The sequence below is a fragment of the Polistes fuscatus genome, unplaced genomic scaffold (assembly GCF_010416935.1).
Source record: "Polistes fuscatus isolate 324 unplaced genomic scaffold, CU_Pfus_HIC Scaffold18, whole genome shotgun sequence".
In the NCBI taxonomy this organism is placed as follows: domain Eukaryota; kingdom Metazoa; phylum Arthropoda; class Insecta; order Hymenoptera; family Vespidae; genus Polistes; species Polistes fuscatus.
The window spans coordinates 104,205-127,479 of record NW_025113086.1 but is presented as its reverse complement, the minus strand read 5'-3'; the positions used below and the strand labels follow the sequence as shown (position 1 = coordinate 127,479).

The 23,275-nt window shown below is 30.0% G+C and overlaps 1 long non-coding RNA gene and 1 pseudogene across 1 annotated transcript; both read right to left on the bottom strand.

Annotated features, from left to right (window-relative positions):
* Positions 1-2,123: 2,123 nt before the first annotated feature.
* LOC122515411 lies at positions 2,124-9,497 on the bottom strand. The gene is made up of 3 exons (XR_006303254.1): positions 9,408-9,497; positions 9,253-9,305; positions 2,124-2,562 (listed from the first exon to the last, which is right to left on the bottom strand). It is a non-coding gene; the product is annotated as an uncharacterized LOC122515411 (long non-coding RNA).
* Positions 9,498-12,293: 2,796 nt separating this feature from the next.
* On the bottom strand, positions 12,294-16,040 carry LOC122515571 (annotated as a pseudogene).
* Between the last annotated feature and the right edge of the window lie 7,235 nt (positions 16,041-23,275).

Here is a 23,275-nt window from a genome sequence, read left to right as displayed (position 1 = left end):
CTCAATGCTAAAGGATAGGGAGCTTATTTGACCATTCGTCTCAAGAGTAATACCAACTTAATTATCTTTAGAAATAAATATTTTATTTTTTATTATTATTATAAGCAATGATACCACTCTCCAAATTTATCCAAATTTATTAATCGCATTACAAATTATGTTAACGACGCCAGTAACCGTGGGGCTTCAACAGAACATAGTTGCTCACCGATTGAAACTAATAAAAACTTATCTGCGATCATCGATAAACCAAGAGAAATTTTCTTCTCTGGCTATTTTGTCAATAGAAAGTGAAGTAGTAAATTCAATCGATTTTGATGATGTTATCAAAGATTTGGCGTCGAAAAATGTGAGAAAAATTATTTAACCCTTTGCACTCGGTTGTCCCCTCTAAGGGGGCATGAAAGTTTATTAGCAATTACGGAGAATAAACTTATTCCACCGCAATTCCTTAAGAAACACATGTTTTCCTGTAGTTTTCTATTAGATCATAAAGAAATCCGGAAAAAGAAGAAAGAAATTTACAAGAACTTAAATCGTATTTAAGCGTTGAATAGTAAACATCTTTTCAATAATAAGACAGTGTTGTGATTTCGTAATTTACCATTAGTAATTTCCAAGTCATTTTTTTATCCTTTCTTTCATTTTATAATTATTATTCTTTCTTTTTTATAAAACTGGCAAAACGATCAAACAACAGTGAGTCTCGTGATGTAAGCAAGCAGTAATGAAGACGAGTTTTAGGTAGACATTTATACAGACAGATTTAGCAAAATAAATATTCAAGTAGAAGATGATAGTGTAAGATTCGTGAAAAAATCTAGGCCGCTGGACTGACTGAACTTGGATTCGAACCACGGATCTTTCGCTTTCCGGGCGACTGCTCTTTATTCATTGAGCTTATCCAGGGCCCACCATCCAATCTCTTCACGAATACTTATTTAAGTATTTGGCATAGTTTGACATACATCACCAAACAACCATACCACAAATCCTGGTGATATAAAAGAACCCATAGATTACTTTACTTTATATTTTACAAATGAATTAATAGACAATATAAAAAAAGACTATTATGCCAACAAGAAAATAAGAAACAAACAATTATCGCATAAATCAACTTGGCACAAGTGGCGCGACGTTACCAAGCAAGAATTCCTTGCTTTCATTATTCGTTATTCTAAATAATATGGGATTGATTCAGCTGTGCCAAATATTCAAGAATATTGGTTTACTGATTCCATTAGAAGAATTACTTTCTTTTCGGAGACTTTCAATAGGGATAGATTTCTACAAATCTTTTGGATGCTTCATTTGAAAAAAGATACACGAAGCGATAACACAATTAGAACTCATATGCAAAACGCCAGTAATTATTCAGAATATATAGATTCTAAATTTAGTGAATATTTCATATCAGAATAAAGCAATTACTGTTGATGAATCTGGGATAAAATTCAAAGGCAGAATATCATTTATAAAATACAATCCGAATAAGAAGCCGACCCAAATGGCGTATATGCATAAATGCACTAGCCGATGCAAAAACTGCAGACTTATCTTCTTCTTCCTCTTTTTTATTACGACTTTGTCTTGTTAATAGCATTTTTATTGTTATTTCTAGACGAGATTTATTGTTTTTACCGAGGGTAGGTTGCTAGCCTCACCCGTGAACCCTCTCCCTTTTATCTGGGCTTGGGACCTGCTCTAGATGTTAACTAAGTCTAGGTATGCAGATAGGTAATGCAGGTACAGAATAGGTAAGTGGAGAAGACCCTAGGACATAATCGCTGAGCCGGAATGGACATACGAATCATTTTCATCGGTACTTTCCCGTAAGTGATACGAGTACAAGGACTATACTGAACTAGACTATGGTTGAGGGGTAAATGGTTGGGGAATGGAGTTTGATGTATTTCTTACGGAGTTGCGGCGTGATACTATACCACCCCAACCCCCTTGTGAGGTATGCTTCCTGGGCTCTGATGTGATAGAAGACAACATTCACATTCTCATATACGCAGCGGCCGCACATTGTCGCGCGCACTTGGCCCGAGTTGCTCGTAATGTGCGAGCGGCCACGGCGGGGACGTGTCGGCATGTCGTTAAAAAATATCTCATGTTCCGAATGGGGCTATTGAAAATGAGGTGGGAAAACATCTCACGTGTTTGGAGGTATAAGTGTTATTGGGGAGAGTTGGGCTGCGGATATTTGCCCTATATTCCTGAGCAGGACATGATTGGTGAAGTGAGCAAATGGCTTTGTGAGCCAATAGACTTGGGGGTCCCATAGGACCGGACGCATACTTGGATCTGGTTGCACACGGTATTCCTAAAAGCGGGTTCATCCGTCCAAGTACTAACCGTGCCCAGCGCTGCTTGACTTAGTGATCGAATGGGAACTAATGTTGTCAGCGTGGTATGGCCGTTGACATTTTCAATAGTGCCAAATTTTGGCAGCATAACACATTTGATAAAATTTCTCGGCCAGCTCTTCCAGTAATCACAAGAATTCCATTGCATTTGTACGAAAGTTGATGGACTATTCTCCTGATGCAACAGCTACAACAAAAAGAAATGCAGAATATAAATTAAAGAAAATAATTAGACAAAGTTAACAAAGAGAAAGTACAGTAAAAATTGTTATTAACCCTCTATGGGTCAGTGTTATTTTCAGGTAACATGATAATTTTTCGGCATTTTACCAAATAATTTTAGTTTTTTTAATGAGATGGCATATACATCTTAATTTTGTAGTGTCTCCGAGACAACTAATACCAATATTCATGACAGTTGCTAATACCATCAACTTGAAATAAAAAAATAAATGTTATACAAGCTGTCTGCAGTAGAGGCAAGCAAAACCTTTTTTTTTTTTTAATTGATATTATTTATGCTTCTATCGATGTTTACTAAATAAAAAATTATGTACAATGTAGAACAGTTTAAGCAAAGTATTATGAAAAATTTGAAGGCTGATACAAATGAATACAATGAAATAGCAGAGAAACTACAAAATACTACTGAAGAAAAAGTTTTTTATACCAAAATAATTGTCGGCTTCATTTTCAGAACAGACAAACAAAAATTATCTAAAATTATTCAGAACAGACATAAAAAAATTATCTAAAGAATCATGCAATTGTTTTTGAGGAAATAAATGATGTGGTCGAAGAAAATGTTATTAAAAAATATCGTTGTTATTTTCTTTCATTCTTATAAAAAATATCTTGATTCATTCAAAGAGTTAAATGACGACAGGGAAGGGTCATCAAGTTCAATATTGTCAGCATAATATTTAGAAGATAAGATTCGTAATAAATTTGCTAGTAAAATTCAAATATTAAAATTCCATCATAAATAGTAATTGCACTTCATAGCATCACTACTATTAACGACTCATTATTCGATCCTTTAAAAGACTAGGATATTTTACAAACGGCAGCATCCATTTTACGAAATGAAATAATGTAGATCAAAAACTCTCAATTATTGGACAATCTGAGCAGTCAACGCTTAACCTTTTTTTTGTTACGTTTTGGTAAGTTTTTATGTTACCATTGTGAACCATGTAAATTAAATCTTTAGATAAAGAGTTGACATGGAAGTTTGAAATTATCGTAATTTCGACGTTTGCGATTACAACTTCTAATAACAGAACCTACGAAATCTGACACATTTAGTGGTATTGAATATTCACCCTGTATTAACCCTTTGCACTCGAGGCCTTTTTCGCTTGCGCGAACCAGCAACTCGAGACGATTTCGGCCAAATTAAGTAGACATTTTACAGGTACTTTAAAAACATTTATAAAGAAACAAGCGTATAGAAATAATAAAATATCATCAATTTATTCATTTATATGTCGAAAAAAACAAACTTTGATAAATACTACACTCTGTAATTAGTTTTGGTTGAGTTGACACTTGAAATCGGCCGGGCGCCGTATCAACGCCGCTCGAGTGTAAAGGGTTAAAGTAGAAATACTAAGTATTCAAGAAAATATAAATAAATATCCTTCATTTATCTCTCGGTTATATTCAAAACGTACTAACTGACAATTTTCATTGAATTTTTACAATTGTAAAAAGTTCACCAGTGACCACCGTGAAGCCATAGAAAAAACCGGGGCTCGGTCATATATGACTAACATGGCAGTCACCGCTTCCCGATGATTTCTTTGCGAGGAGAAAAGAACGTTATTGGATATTAGATACTTTTCTACGAAGGTTTTAAATAAACAAACTTAACTATGATTTCAATGCTTATTGGTCATTCCAATTCTTATGTCAGACTGTGAAAGTGGCCTCAATTCATTTATCTTATTCTTCGCTTTATTTTTATTTTTCACTTTGCCGGTTACCGTGACAGTAACAAAAATCTTTCTCAAAAATAAAGATAATAAAATATTATTTAGAAAATTCCAGTAAAAAGAAGAATTCCACGATTTATCTCCTTTAGGAATAGAATCTCAAAATTTAAATGAAATGAACAAAAAAAAATGCAATTCAATTTTGCAGATTTCAAATCTCGAAATAAGATCCTACATTTTATAACATTAAATCCTAGTATTAATAATGCAAGGACAAAAGAATTTAGAGAGTAATATGTACATAAATATATATAAAAATAAGAGAAAGTTAAGACGTAGATATTAAAGAACAATCGCTATTGAAAGTGCGTATTTAGATATTTTTAGAATAGTCAAAGACGTTTTTCTCGCAAGAAAAGCTTAAAAAAATGTTGTCCTTTTTTGTCATGTGTGAAGTAATTTGTTTTTGAAGTTATTGAAGTTATTTTCAATTTATGTATTAATTATCTACAAGGCTTTTCCTGACCAGGTAGTATTAGTATGAAAGTAGTTTTGATCAACCAAATGTTTTATTTTTTAATTAAACCATCTTCTTTCTCATCATAGGTTATCACAATCGCAAGAGGTCTCCATCGTCAAGACTTTTCTCGCCAGAAAAGCTTAACAATGTTGTCCTTTTTTGTCATGTGTTGAAGTAATTGTTTTTGAAGTTATTGAAGTTTTTTCAATTTATGTAAATTATCAACCAAAGTTGTATGCTACAAGGCTTCCCTGACCATAGTAAGTATTATATTAGTATGACTCAACCAAATGTTTTATTTTATTTTAATTAAACCATTCTTCTTTCTCATCATTTATCACAATCGCAAGAGGTCTCCATGCTGGAGAAATCTGTGCACAATATATGTACAAATAATAGATATGCTTATTAATTAAATTTATAAATTGTATTTAATATCTTAATTTTTATTATTTTATTGTATTTTCTACAAATGTAGCGTAATTGGCCCGCGGGTTAAAATCTTAGGTATTTTTGAAGTATTTTTGAGGTTATTGCAGGTTATATGTTTTGCTACGGCAAAAAGATTAAATTTTTACGTGCGTAAAGTACACATACTCGTGTTTTTTTTCACATATATTCATTAGAATGTATCGATCTTTCTATACAATAAAAAAAAAAACCTAGAAAAATCTTATTTTGCATACAAAAAACGTATTTTGAAAATTATACCATGATCTCGATTTTCCGTTAAACTTTCATTTAATCACGTCATTTATTAATCCCGATAATGCTAGTTAATTAAGGTCCTATTGCGTAATAATAAATAAATATATTTTTGTTAATAAATACAAAATATTAATGTTCTACCTCAATAATTATAAAAAAAAATACTTACTTTATATAATTATAATAAGCATAAAACAAGTATAAAATCTATAAATAGATTGATGATATAAAAAAATGCTAAAAAAACAATCACATTTTTGAAAATGAAAAAGAAAATATAGTCTATGTTCAGTTAAATATTACTAACTAAATATGCTAATCCGAATGCGTTCGTCAAACAAACTTTTTATGGAACCAATGCCCTAGTAAATTTAAAAAAAATTTCTCATAAAAAAAAACTGATTGTAGTTAATGACTTTTGGCTGAATATAAACATATTTTTTTAAAAATATAAAAATACTAAAAAAAAATTTTATTTACTAATAAGAATAAAATTTAAATGAGAAAAAAAAATGTACAGCAATAAATTTCTTTCATCTCCAAAGATATCAATTTTTAAACAAAATAATAATATTATTCGATAAACATATCTATTATATTAATACAAAAACCAAATTTTTATAAAAAATATTTCTGAATTTTTCTATTTCTTTCGAATTTTTATTTACACTCAGAGTAACTATGATGCAGCGCCTAGATCTCATATTCAACAAGATCCCCCTATTGGAGGTTCAATCGTTAGAATCTCAGCAAACTGTTAAGTTATCATCATGTGTATAAACCAACCTTTCCTGGAATCGAATCCAACCAACGAACGGGTCACCCATCCATCTCCTTTTTTTTTATTTTATATTTTTTTATAAGAAACAATACTTTTTTCAATTTTTTAGCCATTACTTTATGAAAAGCATCAATATAAGTGTTAAAAACTTTAAAAAAGAAGCATACTTTACAAAAACTCAATTTTTCCTATTAAAATTTTTAACGAACATAATTTGGATTAACATAAATGTTAGGTTAATAACTTTTAAACAAAAGATAATCTACCAAATTTGTATGTATCCATATAGTGTGTGGGTGTGTCCGAGCTACAGAAAAAATTGGCAAGGGGGAGGGATAATGTAAAGAAAATATTTCTATTATAATAAATTAAAAAAAAAATAAATATAATATTACATTATTTTTTTTTATATTATTATTTAAAAAGACTATATTAATTTTTATATTATTATTTAAAGATTATACTAAAGATTATTAAAGAAGAAGAAGAAGAAGAAGATTATTTAATTATTACATTTTATTATTATATATTATATATTATTTATTACTTAATTATTATATTATTTTTTTATTATATTATATTTATTATTATATATTATAATACGTATATATACGAGGTGTCCCATATAACTCTTTTCACGATTTTTTTTCTATAACCTGACAAAAAATACTTAAAACGAAAGTTGATCAGTTTTTGATTGACTGTACATTACAATAAAAAAAAGTTATAAAAAAATTTTTTGTTTATGTTTTCTAAGGCTACCATTATAGGGCCATCTCTTTTATAAGGCTACTTTCCCCCCTCTCCCTCTTGATCTACCAAATAATTTGCAACCTCAATGGAGTCAAAAATACATTAACTTCAAGAGCGTAGGAAGCATATCATGATTTTTTTTTCATTCATGCCCATGTAAAATTAGCAAAATTAAGTGAGGCAGAATTTTAAAAATCTACCGAGACGCTCCAATCAAATTACTTAAATGATTTATCAATAGCAGTTAGTCTAATGTAGTTAATATATTTTTGCGATGCTGAGGGAATAAATTGTTCAAATTTCAAATATAAAAAAATTGCGATGTTGTTAATAGTTAAATATTTCCCAACTTCTTTAAATTTTGCTGATGTTATATTACTACTTTATTTTTATTTTTCACTTTGCCGGTTACCGTGACAGTAACAAAAATCTTTCTCAAAAATAAAGATAATAAAATATTTTTAGAAAATTCCAGTAAAAAAGAACAATTCCACGATTTTATCTCCTTTAGCAATAGAATCTGAAATTGTAAATGAAATGAACAAAAAAAAAATGCAGTTAAATTTTGCAGATTTCAAATCTCGAAATAAGATCCTACATTTTAAACATTAAATACTAGTATTAAATGCAAGGACAAAAGAATTTCGAGAGTAAATGTGTACATAAAATATATAAAAAATAAGAGAAAGTTAAGGACGTAGATATTAGAGAACAGTAGCTATTCAAAATGCGTATTTAGATATATTTAGAATAGTCAAAGACGTTTTTCTCGAAAGAAAAGCTAAAAAAAATGTTGTCCTTTTTAAAATAAACATAGAGATCATACGACCCACTGTTATCCGCGATGGAACGAAGGGGGAGATTTCGAAGAAAAGGAACGTTTAGGTGAAATACGCCATAAAGAAAAAACGATAGATAATAGAGGAAGATAGCGTATATATAGATGTACCAAAAAAAACAACAACAGGATTGAGGATATAGAATTGAAGATTGTTTTTCAGAGTGTAGATAGAATATATTTGGTGACCAAATGTCATGAAGTTATGTTATGAAGTACGACGAAGGATTCTGCTAAGAAGTCTTTAAATAAATACATATAGTTATATGTATAATTCCTTTTCTCTTTTTTCTTTAATTGTTAAAAAACCTTATAATAAATATTATAAAACAATAACTATAAAATCAAAAAACAATATATATAGGAAATTTTTTTTTAACCCTACTGATACTCTAATTTACTCTTTACTCTGATATTGGTACTCTACTCTTTTAACTCTTACTCTACTTACTCTGATATTGGTACTCTTACTCTTTTAACTCTTACACTCGCCGATACTTTTTACACACGTTAATACACTCGTCAAACTCATCAAACTCATACTCATTAAACTCATCAATACACTCAGATTACACTCGTCAAACTCGTACCTGGTACTCTACTCTTTACTCTTACTCTACTTACTCTGATATTGGTACTCTTACGCTTTTTAACTCTTACACTCGCCGATACGTTTTTAACGACACGTTAACACTCGTCAAACTCATCAAACTCATACTTATTAAACTCAGCAATACACTCAGATTACACTCGTCAAACTCGTAGCCCTCTGCCCATCTCTCACCTTATATCTTGCTTCTATATTTATCCTACCATAATAAAGGAAGACATTTCTTATACCTTTATCTAATTGAAAAACAATTTTACTTATACTCGATTGTTCTTGAATATTCATATTTCAACGTCTCTTGCTTCTATATTTATTCTACAATAAAAAAGGAAAACATTTCTTATACCTTTACCTAACTGAACAACAATTTACGTACACTCGATTTTTCTCGAATATTCATATTTCAACGTCTCTTGCTTCTATATTTATTCCATCCCATAGATATATATATGATGTTGTAATTAATTATTTATGTTATAATCATGGTATCAGAATATGAATATTTTGGCGAATCTTAACGATAAGAGGTGGTAATGGGGAGAAGATGATATAAGTAGGGAAAACAAAGCATAAATGGAAATAAATCGCAAATTTATTTTTGCAAAAACCAGAACTAATGTAATCCGGTAAGCAGATCCTGCCACAAAAGTGTAAGCGAGAAGACAAATCACCTCACATTCGATAAGAGGATCGTTGATTTGTTCTCATCAAAGCTGAAATAATCCCTTACCTGACTTTGAATTGAGCTTTCAAGTTGAGCAGCTACTGCACCTGCAATTCCAGCTGCGAAACGGTACCAAATTGAGTAACGTAAAAATTGACTGATATGAATTATCTTTTGCACAAGCAATTAAAAAAAGGTAGACTGAATTTAAATGAACTAACTATACTCGGGAGACCAAGGTGGCGAAAGCCGTTGAAAAAAGCCAAGAACAAAATTGCTTCTTAAAACACTAGTTCACGTTATCACCTTCTAAGACGGAATGAATGTGAAAATTGCCGGAAAAGAAGAAGCGCGGGAGCTATCACAGCGCAGGCGCAAGCAAAGCTCAATTTTCTTCCTAATAGGTTGTACCGGTAGATGCTGTCACCTCCCGGTAATAAGTCGCATTTAAAAGAATAGACGGGCGCTTTGATTCTCCAACAGAATATGATTCATACAGTTATTCCAAATATGAATCTATATGTAGGTACATATATATCATATTAACTGTTTTCTTGTTATTAGAATAACATCTGTTATTAATAAATGTGAATAATTTTGGTAATATATTCTTTGACCAAAAAAAAAAACTTTTTCAACGAACGTAAATCTTTTGTAAGAGTTAAATAATACATGGATTTTAGTATAGTATATATATATATATATAATAGTATTAATATTAGTATATTAATTACAGTATTAGTGTAAAGTTTTTTTATTATTATTTAATATCATTAATAGCTGTATGTAATATTTGAAGAAAAGCGAAAAAGAATTATATATAACTATATATACATTTATTTAAACAGATATAGTAGATAAAGAAAAAAAATATATTTGATAGAATTGTAAGTGTCTATAATCTCTCGAATCATTAACTAATTATCGTCGTATTTTGCTCTATTTTTCACGTCGTACTTCTTAACACAATTTTTGAAGTTATACTTCTTTTTGTCATATATATTTATATACGTACATCATACCCCTCTATCGTCTATCATCGTTTATTTTCAGCGGATTTCTTTTTAACCCTTTGCGGACCGAGCTCTCTTCACCGTTTCGTCGCAGCCGTTCCGCGCTGCATTCGCAAGTTTGTACCAGTAAGTTTGTATCTGCACAGATTTCACCAGTCGCTAATCCGCTTGGTAGCGTTTACTTTGGAAACCATTTATGATCTTACTAACTTTACTGACCTTACTAATAGAAATTAAAAACCTAATAAATATGTCTGAACATAATGAGTACATATTCAACCTCTACAACACAGTAACATAATTATTTTTGTTTTTGGTTCTAAATTTTAAGGAGATTAGGAGAAGAAAGGAAGAAACTCCCGTGAAATATGAAATTAACGAATATAATCATTTTGATATAAACTAGAAAGTAATTTTTACGAATTTAAAAATTTCTTACAGTTACAAAGACAATTTGTAATTTTAAAGTTTTATTAGGATATATTTATTCATATATTTTATGTATAAATATATGTAGAACAATTAGCGTTTTGAATTAAACGAAGATTACTTTATTATATTTGGAAGATTGTATTTTATAAACGTCTTTATGTTTTGGTATTTGATTATTTTTTCTCTTATATCATACATATTCTTCGAGAATGTAATAGTCTTAAATTTTTTATTTAAACAGTCGATTATACTTCGCAATTTATATAAAAGACCATTATTTTTGTCTACAACTTCGTTGTTAGTGAAATGTAAAAAGCGAGAAAGTTGGACAAATCTCCAAAATGGCATTGTGTTTCGAAATATGGTAGTCTCGACTATGTTTCTGTTAGACTAATAAGATTGAACACTTGATTTTTTCACTCGTAACATCAAATAGATGAAACAAAATGAGCTATTGTTTCATTTATATTTTATCTCTTAAACTGTCTTCAAACTTTTTTAATTTGCGAATTTCATCTTACAATTAGATCGTTTGACTCGCGTAATGATTAGATTCTTTCATAACGATTTTCCAAAAGTATCGTAATAGTATTCCATTTACCATTTGTAAAGCAAATGACATTTGTTTAACCGTTATGTTTATTCTAGAAATTCGTGAATATTACCATATTTTGCTCATATTTTCAATGTCTCTTCATATACATTCCTCTTAGAGATATAAGATTAATTTCGCAATCATTTTTACATTCTTCCTTGTTATCAGATATGATTTTACATTGCTTCCGAAGTGAAAAAACAATTTCATAGAAATCACTATTACTATCTTCATTATCTGTTGTAATTACTCGTTTTCATTGAATATTTGTAGAAATAATATCACTAAGAAAACTATCGCTTTCCAATTTACAATTTAATTATGAAAATAAAATGAATTAATAAGATTTTTTTAAATTTTATAGTTTATTTAATAATTGTTTATTAATTTCCCTTAGAAATAAAAGAAAAAAATCAGAAAAATGAAAGCAAATATATGTAAAAGATTATATACAGTGTGCGACAATAGTATTCGTACAATAAGTATGGGAAAAGAAAAAGATCTGTATTTTCTACATTATTAATTGTAATATAATACATATGTTGGCATGTTATATATGTTAATATTAGTAGCAAGTAATATAAATATAAACAAAAGTTAACTACATATAAATTTTTGTTAATTCAACTCTGCAATTTTTTCTAAATAAAAAATTATTTTTAAAAAATTCTCTGGAATTTAGAAGAAGTAGATATTAATAATTTTTAAAAATTTCAATAATTATGGGTTCATTGTTTTGAATTTTCAGTATTATTTTTTTTTTACTTTCTTTTTTTGTTTCATTCCTTTTAATATCTGCATCACTTTCACACTTTAAATGAACTTTAATATATTTAAATATATACATATTTTATTAAGATTACATCAACATGCGACTATCCACATACGCAACATCTACAAAACGATCTTTTAAAGTTTTAAGCATACTTATATCCTATGTAAACTATAAAATATTATGTTAAAAATAAATACATAAAAATAGTACACACAGATGAAACTAATACAGTATAGATAATAAATATATTGAAATATTAATACAGTTAAAAATATTAATACAATTGTAATAATTAATATTGAAGACATTTATCTTGCAATTGTGCATATCGCATTTGTAGTATACATTCACGTTCAGTTTGTTCGTTAACATCTTCAATAAGAGCATTGACTCTTCTTAGAACTGCTGCTTCCTCTTGATTTTGTAAAAATTTATATATCGAAAGTTCCAAATGGGCTTCTTCTATTTGTTTCCACAAGTCGTGTAAATGTTTAATTAAGACTTGCGTTCTGGTCTAAAAAATAATGCTATTATGAAATATGGAAAAAGCCAATAGAGTCGTATAGCCTCATTATTAGATAGAAAATCTCCACGACAATGTAAAGCACGTTGGTATGAATGGCTTGATCCAAGTATTAAAAAAATAGAATGGAGTAGAGAAGAGGAGGGGAAGCTATTACACTTGGCGAAAATCATGCCAACACAGTGGAGAACTATAGCTCCTATTGTAGGACGTACAGAAGCACAATTTTTGGAAAGGTACACATTTTTATTAGACCAAACACAAAAAAAGATGATGAAGACGATGCAGCTGACGATTTTCGTAAACTAATTCGGGGTGAAATGCATTTTAATCCAAAGACGAAACCTGCCAGAGCTGATCCTATAGACATGGACGGGGATGAACTAGAAACGTTATTCGAGATTCGTGCAAGACTATACATTCACGTTCAATTTATCTATCAACATCGTCAATAAGAGCATTGACTCTCCTCGTAACTGCTGCTTTCTCTTGATTTTGTAAAAATTTAAATGTTGAAAGTTCCCAATGGGCTTCTTCTATTTGTTCGCACAAGTCGTGTATTTGTTTTATTAATACTCGTGTCCCGGTCTAAAAAAAAATTCATCTTAAGATTAGAACTAATGTCAATATTTAACTATATATATTAAATAATTACCTGATAACCTCCTGTTAAAACTTTCAATTTTTTTTCTATTCTGAAGGCTTTTTTAGCTTCACCAGTCATATGCATCCGATTTTCTTCTAATTTTCTTTTGCAAGTCTCTATTCTATCTTTTTTAGGCTAAGGTTGCTCTTGTATACCGCTTTTATGTTTCCAAATATAATATCTGCGATAAACATTCTTCCCACACCGTTGTATATGCATCTAAACTTAAATCTCCATGTGCCATATACCATTCTTAACAACATTTATTTCATCGGTGATTAATTTTTTCGCTACATCCAATTTCTCTTCCTCAAAATTTATATAAGGATGTTGTTCGAGATACGCTTGTGCTTGAGCTAAAGAGTTGGAAGCACTCTTTCTATTCTGTTGTATAGGATTTTGAAGCGCATCATATTGCATCATTGTAATCATTTCCCTTTTAATTAGCTCTTCTACCTGCTGCAAATCCGTTAGTGGAGTATCCATGACAGGGATATTACTCAAAATATTTATATTAACGTCAATTAGCCTTGGCAAATCCCGTTGTATAACTTCTAATTTACGAGCTAATTCTCTTTTCTTTTGTTCCAGCAATTGTTGTTGTCTAACATCTATATCAGCTTGATCCTCAACTAAGTCATTTGTAGGAGTAGAGGTATTTTCATCTATAGTCTCATCATCAGGAACAACTATTTCGTAATCATTTCGTGGTGCTGGCAATGCTATCAAGCCTGCACGTAATTGCTCTTTAGCTTGTTTCTTTATCACTGGTGTTCTTGATCCAGCAATACCTTCATCTGGATTAATACTTAGTTTATCGCGTACTGGTGTTGCCAAAACTCTATTTTGCAGTCGTGAAGATGCTGGTATATTAAACGAATTAAAGGGTGTTCTATCGCTACGCTGAAAACGGAAAGGAGTTGCTAGAATAGCATTTGGAGTCGCAATAGCATTTGTTACAGGTACAACGCCAGAAAAATCAGAATTATTTAACGGTGTGTTTAAACCACCTTTCAATGGAGTATCAACACGCGTCAGTGTCATAACGTTTTGAGCTTCTTGAAGAATTTTATCTTGCGCAGCTGGAGTTCTGGAAGTTACAGCAACATTCGTTGGAAGAGAATAATCAGCTAATAAACTATCCGATAGTGTAATTCCACTTTCGGTAGCAACTTCACGTGCAATCTCTGATGCACATCCAAGTTTAACCACTTGTTGTAACTCTTCATCAGAGATCTGTGATTCGGGTAAAACAAGTTTACTTATTTTCTTCACTGGTTCTTCATTATTAAGCATTCCCATTGGAATATCATATTCTTTTCGCTGCTTCAGTTTTTGATTATTTTTCCTACGTTCCATTTCTTCCTTTTCCTGCTTATGATCTCCATCTAATTGTTGTTGTCTCATTTTAGAAAAATTTATTGCAAGTGGATCTATACATTCCTTAGAAGTATCATAAAATCCTGGAGCAGGACGTTTTTCAAGAGGTATATCAGAGTTATAATTTAGTCCACACTTTCTCTTATTCTTTTGCGACACTGTGATTCCAGCAGCGCGTAGTTCCCTATGCTTTTGGCAAGCTGCAAGCCTGCGTGCTTCTTCTAAATGCTTTTTGCGAGTTTATCGTTTTGCTTTTTTTTCGTTTGCAATCTTAACATGATTTTTTTTCAGACCAGGGCATAAGTCTTAATAAAACAATTTGTATATTTAAATTTTTACAAAATCAAGAGGAAGCAGCAGTTACGAAGAGAGTCGATGCTCTTATTGACGATGTTGATAGACAAACTAAACGTGAATGTATAGTCTTGCACGAATCTCGAAAAACATTTCTAGTTCATCCTCATCCATGTCTATAGGATCAGCCCTGGCAGGTTTCGTCTCTGGATTAAAATGCATTTCACCCCGCTTTTGTTTACGAGGATCGTCAACTGCATCGTCTTCAACATCTTTTTTTTGTGTTTGGTCTAATAAAAATGTGTACCTTTTCAAACATTGTGCTTCTGTACGTCCTACAATAGAAGCTATAGTTCTCCACTGTGTTGGCATGATTTTCGCTAAGTGTAACAGCTTCTCCTCCTCTTCTCTACTCCATTCTATTTTTTTAATACTTGGATCAAGCCATTCATACCAACGTGCTTTACATTGTCGTGGAGATTTTCTATCTAATAATGAGGCTATACGACTCTATTGGCTTTTTCCATATTTCATAATAGCATTATTTTTTAGACCAGAACGCAAGTCTTAATTAAACATTTACACGACTTGTGGAAACAAATAGAAGAAGCCCATTTAGAACTTTCAACATTTAAATTTTTACAAAATCAAGAGAAAGCAGCAGTTACGAGAAGAGTCAATGCTCTTATTGACGATGTTGATAGATAAATTGAACGTGAATGTATAGTCTTGCACGAATCTCGAATAACGTTTCTAGTTCATCCCCGTCCATGTCTATAGGATCAGCTCTGGCAGGTTTCGTCTCTGGATTAAAATGCATTTCACCCCGCATTAGTTTACGAAAATCGTCAGTTGCATCGTCTTCATCATCTTTTTTTGTGCTTGGTCTAATAAAAATGTGTACCTTTCCAAAAATTGTGCTTCTGTACGTCCTACAATAGGAGCTATAGTTCTCCACTGTGTTGGCATGATTTTCGCCAAGTGTAATAGCTTCTCCTCCTCTTCTCTACTCCATTCTATTTTTTTAATACTTGGATCAAACCATTCATACCAACGTTACATTGTCTTGGAGATTTTCTATGTAATAATGAGGCTATACGACTCCATTGGTTTTTCCCATATTTCATAACAGCACTTTTTAAAATTTCATCCTCTGTGCTAGACCAAACACCACCTTTTATCATTACACACGGCATTTTAAATACTAGTTTTAAATAAAAAAATAAAATACTGTTTTTAATAGTAACACGCCAACACTCACCGTATCAAAAGAGCGCCTACCGGCCCTTTCTGTCGCCTATATATACTTATCACCCCCATCTGTCACTTTTCGTCACTTCGTTTCGAACCTTCGCGAATTTTCGATTATTTTCACTTCTAAGGAATCTAGAACCTTCTCTTACTTCTGTTTCGAGAATGTTCGAGAGGTTTCGGAACGTTTAAATAATAGACGTTAAGCGATGCCAGGTTTCAAACAACAATACGTACTTTCGCCTAAAGAGACAGTTTATTTCTCCTTCATCTGACAACAAACTCACATATGTTCACACTCATACTCACACTACGCACACACGACAATAAAGGATTACATTTCCTTAGCGGTGCTAACGAAGAAATCGTCTAATGATATTTCTAGAAACATCGATGCACAAGTTTCATAAATTTTCTACCATTCCCACATATATAGGAAGTCGCCCCCCTCCCTAGTAGCGGACACCTAAGGTTTTTAGGAAATAAAATATAAACTATTTCGAAAAATGTAACTTTATTTATTAATTATGTAAGTCAATAAATTTTAGAATCAATATAAATTAACAAAAATACAACTTCTATATAATCATATTTAAAAACAGACATTAAACTTAGGTGAAAGAGGTGAAAAAATATAAGATTCCTGGAAGTGGCACAGACAGACTTCCAGGAAATTTGTAAACAACATCAAACTGATAAAACAAGATTATGAACAAAAATATTTTTTTTTTTCCAACTTTTTTGGGTATGCATTGTATTGTTTTATTTTAATTTTGTATTTGTATATTAATTTGTATTGTAATTTGTATTGTAATTAATTTATATTTGTAAATTAATTTGTATTTGTATTGTATTTAATATTGTATTGTTTTATAATCTTTACTTGGTTCAATGAAAAGACTTTTTCCTTTATTGATGACACTGTATGTACAGATACAAGTACAGGTAAATAAGTATATTTTCTCTAGAATATGAAACAATTTTATAACTATTGTTGCGAAAAGTAGATAGAGAAATTAATCAGATAAAATAATCAAACGAATAATACGTCATAGAATCTATCTGTTACCAAATAATAAAATATATAATAAGTTTTCTAACGAAATTTTATTTAAAAGTTGGAAAAGTTACATATTTATTCGTTAATGTTACTCATTGTTAAATATAAATATAAACATAATATAGCGTTAATTATATTTTATATATCCTTAGATTCAAATTTTGAAATATCTAATTTGAAATATATTTATTTTCTTTTTTGACTTCTATCGAGTCTTCTTCGAATGTTTACAATTTATAAATATATCTAATACGTTCTAAATACTACTTACAGTGACTCACAAAAGTATTTGAACATTTGCCCCATGATATATTTTATTAATTATAATAAGTATATTATGGAATATTTACCGACATATTATTAATATTGGATAGAATTATGACTCTCTAGATTATACAGGTATAGTTTCAAACAAATCGAAATATATATTCAATAGTTATGATTTATTTCTTACAAACTTAACGATTGCTGAAGCCACAAAAGTATTTGAACAGATAATTTTTAAGCCTTTAATGTTTAATAGGACCACCTTTAGCACGAATAACATTTTTTAAGCGATTATGCATACTCTTTACTAAATTTTCCGTAAAACTTGGTGATATAGAACTCCATACTTCGAGTATTTTGTCTTTCAAATTTGTTTTTGATGTTATATTAAATTTTGGTAATTCTTTTCCTATTATTGCCCACAGATGTTCAATCGAATTAATATCAGGGCTTTGTGGTGGTGTTATTATTAAATATAAATAGATCTACGATACATTACACATTCTTAAAAAATCGAAATCTGAAGGAATTATAGGAAATAAATACTGTTCAGGTCAACTAAAGAAGTTAACGGAACGAGAAGAAAAAGCTTTGATCCGTCTTTTGGGTTATGTAATAGTCCTACAAGTTTTTTACGGTACATAGCAAATATTTTTAGGAAGCTTATCTGCCGCAAAGTTGTATTTACGTATGTTGACGATATAATCGTACCGGTTACCAATGATTTAGATTCTTTGTCAAAATTAAAAATATGTTCGTTGAAAAAAGATAAAGGAAAAACCGACTTGTCGCTAACGGCAGATATATAAAGTAGAGAGAGTAATATACAGGAGTGAGAGAAAATAAGGTAGAGAGAGTGATACAACGACCTTTTTTGTAGGAAATTGAATTTTCTACAAGTTTATCATTCACATTTTTTTTCTGTAGCTCTTTTTATTCACGAGATAAATGCGAAAAAACGCGAATTTCATGGAAAAATCAAATTTAGAGGCCTGTACTACCTCGCCAGTTCGAGTTACGGCTTGGCCGCAATGGACACTTTTATAGAGCATTCGATTTTGAAAAAAACCCGTCCATGGTCGAAGCGATGCTATGAAATGCCACTGAGCTATAGAAATTTAAAGATATAAAATCAGAGTTTCTGTGTTTTTTTAATGGGAAGTCTTTACACGCCTTGGTCGAGGACTTAATATTAATATTAAGGGCCCAAACTTTAAGGGAATTTTTTTTTGAGTACTTGCAACAAAATTTCACGATGAGACTGAAAAAAAAAATAGTTGAAAAAGAAAAGCACCCTAATGTGAATGTTTGTTCTCCCTGTTTTCGTTATTCTTTTATTTTTGGCATAACTTCGTTTATAGTAGTACTGTCGACAGCCAGAGTTACATTTCAACAAAACAAATTTTCTCAAAAATGTTTAATTTTTTAATTTTTTTTAAATTTTATAAGGATATGGATTCAACCGATATTCATGTAATTTTTTAATATGAGTATAAACTTGGTAATAATGGTGCAAAATCTGCACGCAATATAAACCAGACGTTTAGGAAGAATACTGGTAACGATCGAAAAGTGCATCGTTGGTTTGAAAAACTTCGGTCTCGTGAATTTTCCCTTCAAAACGAACCGCGTCGAAGACCCAAAACGTCCGTGAAAAACGATATTTAGAAACGAATTCAACTTTATCTACAAGGGAATTTCCTACCAGAATGAAAATTGATCATACAACAATATTGCGACACCTTTCTGAAATTGGCAAGGTGAAAAAAGTGGATAAGTGGATACCGTACTAACTAACCAAGCGAAATAAACTGGATCGATTAAACGTATTCTCATCATTACTAACCCAATTTTTTCAAATAAATGAAAATATGAAATTTTGGCGCACCTATCTTATTCATCGGATCTTTCGCTAACTAACTTTCATTTTTTTAAACTTTACAACAATTTTTACGTGCTAAACAATCTAAAGATGAAGGCAGACTGAAAAAATACATATCAGAGTTTATTGATTCTAAAGATCAGAATTTCTTTAAGACCGACTTCAGTGCATTATAATCTCGTTGGGGAAAGTATATTGAAGCGAATGGAGCATATTTTGATTAAATAAAACGCTTTTGAAAAAAAATGCAGTTTTAAATATTCACTTAAGAATCCGACATTTCATACGCACCAACTTAAAACTTTGGTATCCTAAAGAATATCAAATTACTATTTAAGCACATTGAAAAGAATACATTATCGCGCACAGGCACAGACAGACATACGGACTCCCACCAACTCCCCACCAACAACAACCCATACCACGCTACCATACACACACACACACCACAAACGCGCCAAAAGAAGTATAACTTCCAAATATAAAATCCATAGTTATATTTAAATACCAGAGCATTTTTTAAAAATAATTTTTTATTTATAAAATATTACAAGAATTAAATTTAAAAAAATATATATAATTAAAACTTTTGTTTATTTATATAACTTACTATTAATGTTAGTAAGTGACACATGCAAATATATATATTATATTAAAATTAATAATGTAAAAATACAAATCTTTTACTTTTCACATACTTACTGTATTGTCAAGATAATAGAAATTCGAGAGTAAAAGTGTACATACATATAAGAACAAGAGAAATTTAAGACGTTAATATTAGAGAATTATCGGTATTGAAAGTGAGTATTTAGATATTTTTAGAATAGTCAAAGACGTTTTTCTTGAAAGTAAAGCTATAAGAAATGTTATTCTTTTTTTCATGTGTAAAGGAATAAGAGAGTTGTAAGGGTGTATGTCCGTGCGTTTTTATAACGTACATAATCGTACGTAAACAGAGATTATACGATCCGCAATGGAGCGAAGGGAGAGATTTCGAAGAAAAGAAAGAAGGTAAGGTGAAATACGCCGAAAAGAAAAGACGAGAGACAATAAAGGAGGATAGATAAAGTATATATAAATGTAACGAAAAAAACAATAGATTAAGGATAGGGGATTGAAGACTTTTCAGAGAGTACACTGAATATGTTTGACGTGACGTTATGTTAAGAAATACGACGAAAGATTCTATTAAGTCTTTAAATATATATATATAGTTATATATATAATTCCTGTCCTCTTTTTTCTTTAATTGTTAAGAAAAGCTATTAATAAACATTAATAAATAATAATATAATAAATTAATAAGAAGAAGTCTTATAATAATCTTTATATAATATAATATAATTTGTTTTTTTATGTAATGCAAATTTTTTTTCTTTATATAATAAGTTGTTTTGTTTTTTTGGAGCCTCAAAACTATATTTTGCGGGATGGATGGGGGCCGAACATTTATACCATTATACTAAATAGTAACGCCATAAAAAGGATTAGCATAAACTAAAAAGTCTAACAACATTAACTATTTAAGTACCAAAGGTTCAAAAAATACGATCAAAGCCGAACAGCATAATAGAGCTTTAGGAATGAAATGAGAAAAGATCCAAGCAGCGCGATAGGGCTTATCTTTACCTATGTAAAGAAAAACGAGATCTCATCTTCGTAGTTCGTACTTGTCAGTTTTTGTCAGTTTATTGTCAGTACTTGTAGTTTGCGTACAATATAAAAAAAGAATTCATCTAATATGTTTTGATAAACACCAATGTTTTAAATGATAAATATTACTTTCAATTAAATATTGTTTGTTTTCAAAATTTTTCATATTTTTAATTTGTCATGTTTATATTTTATGAAATACTCTATTATATATTATATAATAAATAACAACGAAATACAAAATGTATTACTCGGATTATATATGTATGCTACCAATAAAGTGCATAAATTAGTTATTCTAAAAATTATCTAGATAATCTGCACATTCCCTACTAGGCACTCGTTAAATTGAAAATAAAATCTTTGCTGAAACAACAAAAACGTTTCTGTATGCTTAAATTAACATAATGTTATTTATTTATTTTTCGATATCTAAAAAATCAAGTTAATATACAATCAAACAATCAACAAATTAGTTGATAGAATTAATCATCTATCAATTAAAAAACTATAATAGAAAGAGAATCAAACGGTTTAAATTATTATTACAATTAAGGAAATGAATTTGCAAAACAAAGAAAATTATGCTTATTTAATATTGCAATCTAAAGATTGGTGACATTTTACATCACATAGCAATTGGTTTTTATGACAAGCACGCCTATTTGTGGTACATTTAGATTTGCACTGTAGACTGTGCCAAATGAATCGACTATTTTTTTTTTCGGTCCCATATCAAAATTTCGTTGAGAGTGACGAAAAAAAAATTGTGTCAAAATTTGAGCTCTCTATCTTCATTTTTCAGTTAGCGCTCGCTAAAATAAGAATTTTCGCCAAAAAAAGTTTTTTTTCACTTATTTTTTGGTTATAGACAATTCAATATACCAAATATAAAAAAACCCTTGGTATGGTTTTGTAGGAAATTAAATTCTCTACAAAGATGATTTTTTATCGAACTTAAAAAGTCAACAGCTTTTTTTTTATAGCTGATTAAATTACATTTCGTTCTATAATTTTCATTTTTAATTATTGATGAACACTTATTAAACTACTTCCTAACGAAAAGAACATACTAATGCAATTTTTCTAGGAATATTTATGATCTAAAAAAATAGTTTTTATGCCGTAATGAATGTAAATACTGTTGAGTAATTTATATTCTTTACTTTTAAAATAATGAATTACATGTCAATTCTATTTTTTTTTGTTTTTCACCTTATTGATTCAAAATTCGGTGAAATTTTTCTGTTTACAGTAAGAATTGCACAAACCTATGATTGTATAAAAATCATTAGTATTTTAATAGAAATAGATAATTACTAAAAACGAAATATCTTAAAAAATTTTAATAAATTAAAAAATTATGCTAATCTTTATTATTGTCTTATTCATATGTTTTACTAGTTTTTTGTTACAATTGGGATATTTTTTGCGATGCTCAGCAACAACTTGTAATAAAAACTGTTTTTGTTCTTCATCACAAGTGAGACTATCATTATTTATCAATTAACGCTACAGCTCTTTCGGCAATATCATTTACAACTTTTATCGATCGAACAATTTTTAAAGAAGCCTGGTACTCGTCATCGAATTCCCATTGATCTACAGGTAAATCAAGAAAACTTGTAGATAACCGAACTTCTCGAATAAAACCATCGACTTTTGAGTAACAAAATCACTTATATCTTTTGAGCCGAATGATTTTAATCTTCTTGTTTCAAACATAACTTTCTCGTATTTTCTGTTGTACTCTGTCGATTTTTATTGCTTGAACCATTTTATCTTGATGGCCGATGGAATTCTTTCATCGAAGAATGATAATGCCACAAGATCTTCGGCCAAGTACCAGAGATGTCTAAGAAATTTAGTTGATGCAGCTTCGGAAAATTTTACGTTTATGTGTTTAAAATCTAATATACTTAAGAAACATGAAATCCTGATACGGAGCGTAGATACTGATTGGTGGCATTATACCAACCTTTGATATAAACATTGACAATAAAGATACAAACTTGTGTTAGTTTAGGAAGCTCGACTTTAGCAAGTTTAAATTGACTTTTAAATAAATAAATTTTTAAGCAGTAAATTGCTTTTGACAGCCATCGAGCATGATGGTGTGCGCCAGGAGTCTTGAAAGAAATACCTTGAGGTGGAACTTCTCCCAAAAATACAGACCAAAGTAAGAGCTCTTATAATCCCCTCTAGGTTGGAATTCCTAAAATAATCAGAATATTTTTATTGATCCGTTGATGATAGTTGTCGTATAAAAACAAAGTGATATTTAATTGATTAAGTTTACCTTCATTTGATATAAA